Here is a 4,839-nt window from a genome sequence, read left to right as displayed (position 1 = left end):
CTCGACTTCCCAGGCTCAAGTGATCCTCTTACCTCAGTCTCCCGAGTATCTCCGCAGGCACATGCCACCATGCCCGGCTAATTTTCATAGTTTTTTTAGAGATGGAATTTCACCATGTTGCCCAGGTTGGTCTTGAATTTCTGAGCTCAAGCGATCCATCCACCTCGGACTCCAGAAGGGTTGGGACTATAGGGATAAGTCACCTGGCCCAGCTAATTTGGTAAATTTACCAGGAATCGGGATCCGGTATTCAGCCTCACAACTTTAAAACTTGATCTTGTCAGTTCCCCTTGTTAGCAAACTCACAAGGTATACTAATGGATAAACTAGAATGACAATTTTAGACACTCAAGTATCTAGAAAGAATGCTCAAACACCTTATTTCGGGCACATCCTTTTATAATTTTGAAGTATCAAGGAGGCTGATGTTACTTGTAAAGTTAGTAATCAGCAAAGAAATGTGGATTGTCTTAAGCAAAATCTAATCCAGACTTTTTTGAGACATAGCAGACAGTACCTGTCTTTCCAGGAAAAGTTCACATCTCCCAGTTTCAGACTCTCTCCTAGAGAGTGCAGGATGTAAAAAGTCAATTCTTTTTGACTCCTCCTTTGCCTATGCTCCAATGAAACTAGATATACAACGGCTTTCAATCCTGGCTACACATTGGAATAATGTGAAATCTGAAATTTAAAAACATACCTAGAGCAATACCCATGCCTCACCCCAAGACAACTGAATCGGAATCTCTGAAAAGATAGGAACTTTACATCTGCATTTAAAAAAAAAACTCCTCCCAAAATTCTGATGCATAGTAAGCATCAAAAATATAATGGACATCTTATTACATGTCCATTTTTTGTTGATTTTATGTTGAGTTCTTGTCTCTCCTATATTACATACATAATACACTTAAATAAAATATAGTTTAGGCATATACATAGATCTGAGAAGAAAAATCACACTCTAGGGTTGACTGCTAATACATAATATCAAGAAAAATTGTAGGTTTTTTATATTTAAAAGTATATTAAAATAATTAGAAGTTTAGAGTCTGTGTATAATACCAAAATCTAATACCTAGAAAACAAAATTTTGATTATTATAAATAACTGATCAAATTTATCCACAACTTACATATTTCTTTTTAATTCATGTATAATCATAGTACATATTTTGGAGGACACATGTGATATTTGATACTTGTCTACAATGTGTAATGATCAAATCAGGGTAATTGGGATATCCATCACCTGAAACATTTTTATCTTTTCTTTGTATTGGGAATATTACAGTTCTTCTATTCTAGCTATTTAGAAATATATGAGTTATTGTTTACTATAATTTCCCTAATGTACTACTGAATACTAGAACTTATTACTTCTACTGAATTGTATTTTTATACCCCTTAATCAACTTCTCTTCATTCTCCCCTCCCAGCCTGTGGTAATCACCATTTTATTCTCTACCTCCATGAGATCTACTTTTTTAGCTCCCACATATGAGTGAGAACACGCAGTATTTGTCTTTCTATGTCTGGCTTATTTCATTTAACACAGTGGCCTCCAGTTCCATCCATGTTGCTGCAAATGATGGGATTTCACTCTTTTTATGGCTGAATAAGAGTCCATTGTGTGTATATACCGCATTTTGCATTTTCTTTCTTTTTCTTTTTCTTTTTTTTTTTTTTTTTTTTGAGACGTAGTCTCACTCTGTCACCAGGCTGGAGTGCAGTGGTGTGATCTCGGCTCACTGCAACCTCTGCTTCCCGGGTTCAAGCAATTCTCCTGCCTCAGCCTCCTGAGTAGCTGGGACTACAGGCGTTCACCACCACACCCAGCTAATTTTTGTATTTTTAGTAGAGATGGGATTTCACTATGTTGGCCAGGATGGTCTCAATCTCTGGGCCTCGTGATTCGCCCGCCTCAGCCTCCCAAAGTGCTGAGATTACAGGCGTGAGCCACCACGCCTGGCCTATATACCGCATTTTCTTTTTCTATTCATCCGCTGATGAACACTTAGGTTGATTCCATATCTTGGTTATCGTGAATAGGGCTGCAATAAACTTGGGAGTGCAGATCTCCTTGATATACTGATTTCCTCTCTTTTGGATATATACCTATACCTAGTGATGGGATTGCTGGGCCAAGTGAAAGTTCTATTTTTACTTTCTTATTAATTAGTTAATTAATTAATTTATTTATTTTTGTAGAGATGGTGTCTCAGTATGTTACCCAGGCTGGTCTCGAACTCCTGGGCTCAGGTGATCCTCCTGCCTGGCCTCCCAAAGTTCTGGGATTACTCGTGTGAGCCACCATCCTGGCCTATTTTTAGTTTCTTGAGGAACCTCCATACTGTTTTCCATAATGACTGTACTACTTTATATTCCCACCAACAGTATACAAGGTTTCCCCTTTATCTGCATCCCTGTCAGCATTTGTTATTTTTTTGTCTTTTTGATAATAGCTATTCTAACAGGGATGAGATGATATCTCATTGTGGTTTTGATTTGTACTTCCCTAATGATTAGTAATGTTGAGCATTTTTTTATGTATCTGTTGGTCATTTGTATCTCTTCTTTTGAGACCTATTCAGGTCTTTGCCCATTTAAAAATCGGATTAACTGTTTATTTTTATTTATTTATTTTTTGCACTACTGAGTTGTTTGAGTTCCCTATATAGTCTGGTTATTAATCCCTTGTTGCATGGATAGTTTTCAAATATTTTCTCCCATTCTGTGGGTTATCTCTTCACTTTGTCGTTTGTTTCCTTTGCTGTACAGAAGCTTTTTACCTTGATGTGATCCCATTTGTCTATCTTTGCTTTTGTCATCCATGCTTTTGAAGTCTTACCAAAAAAAAAAAAAAAAAAAAAAAAAATCTTTGCCCAGTCCAATGTCCTGGAGAGTTTCCCTAATATTTTCTTTTAGTAGTTTCATAGTGCCAGGTTTTACATTTAAGTCTTCAATCCATTTTGAGTTGATTTTTGTATATGATGAAAGATAGGGTTAATTAACCTTTTAAAATCTCAGTTTGCTAATCTGAAAACAAAAATCAATAAACAGAATCATAATCATACCAAACTCAGAGGGCAATTGTGAGAGTTAAGTGAAATATCGCATACGAAGCACTAGCAAAGAGTCTAGCACATAAACACTCAGTGAATGTTAGCTATTAATGACCTTAGGACAATTTCTGATACCTAATAAACTTACATTGAAGGAACACATGCAACTGCATATATGCTATAATGATGAAACTGAAGCATAGTTAGGGAGGGAGACGAGTGCTTTATAGGGAAAGGCATGCAAAAGAACTTATTGAAAAGAAACTGCAGCATGACAGACTAGAACCCGGAAATACACTCTCTATGTACCTGACAATATGATAGTACGTATAGGACAGTTTTTTTTTTTCTGTATTTGTACATCATGTTGCTTCTTGGATCACCTCTCCTCTACCAAAAGAAACCATAATTCATATCCTTTTCTTTCTTCCACTTTATATTTCCCTGTTTTCTTATGAAGGGGCTGGAACTTTGGCAATAATGAAAAAGTTACATATGTGTATGCTCTAAGTAGATTGTAAATTTCTGAAGGATAATTTTTGCCTCCTTCCCATGAAACACTTAACTATATTTTAAGCATTTAATAAATGTTTCAAATCCCGTCTGGCACACTAAATTCTCAACTAACATTTGTTGGATGATTGAATTTATAAGTGAGCAGTTATTGTGCTCCCCTCCTCTACCCACAGGGATGCTCCCTGAGACACCTCTGTCAGGAGTACTAGTTTCTTCTTCTTCTCCTTCTTTTTTTTTTTTTTTTTTTTGACGGAGTCTCGCTCTGTCACCCAGGCTGGAGTGCAGTGGCGCGATCTTGGCTCAAGGCAACCTCCGCCTCCCAGGTTCATGCGATTCTTGTGCGTCAACTTCCCTAGTAGCTGGGATTACAGGCACGTGCCACCATGCCTGGCTAATTTTTGTATTTTTAGTAGAGACGGGGGATTCTCACCATGTTGGCCAGGCTGGTCCCGAACTACTGATCTGAGGTGATCCACCTGCCTCGGCCTCCCAAAGTGCTGGGATTACAGGCATGAGCTACTGCACCTGGCCAAGAGTACTATTTTCATTTACCAAACATATATATCTGATACTTTTTGAAAAGGCTTTGAGCAGCTTTTAGTGTTATTTACTGCATGAGACAAAAAATAATTAGGGAAATGGGAGAGAACACACTTATTTAAGATAAAACTCAACATATGCCAGTAAGGATCACAGTTATTACAAGTTGGTTGCAAGTTTGGTTCTGAGCTTCCTAGCAGCCATAATAAATTTAATTATATAATTCACGCTGTCCTTACAATTCAAAACAATTATTCAGCTATTTCAGTTACCAAAAACAGAATTTTCATTTCCGTTTTCATGAAAGGATTCTTTTTTTGATATAATTAATGCCTTCAAGAATATTGTATAGTAAATGTAAAACTGGTCTCTTTGGCCTATTTTGTTGCATAATCCTTGATGTAGCCCCATGTCATAATGCCAAAATGAAGGTTAGCAGATGGATTCTAAAAGGGACCAAAACAATTTTGTCTTGGTCTGAAGCTCTGATAATCTAGTTTAATTGAATGAAAAAAATCATGTCCCAAAACAAAATGATTGTAGAATCGTCTTCCGAAAATATTTATTCCCTACGATTACGTTTAGGTTAAGTGTTAGGCAGTGGAGACTTGGCTGCTACAATCTTGAACAGGCACCGGCAATGTCGGTAATAGTATTACGTCTTAAAGACGTAAAGAAACCTTTTACATTTACGAAGGTTCTGGAACCCTTCAGGTCAC

The sequence above is a fragment of the Macaca fascicularis genome, chromosome X, assembly GCF_037993035.2.
Source record: "Macaca fascicularis isolate 582-1 chromosome X, T2T-MFA8v1.1".
NCBI lineage: Eukaryota > Metazoa > Chordata > Mammalia > Primates > Cercopithecidae > Macaca > Macaca fascicularis.
This window is presented reverse-complemented; position numbering follows the sequence as displayed.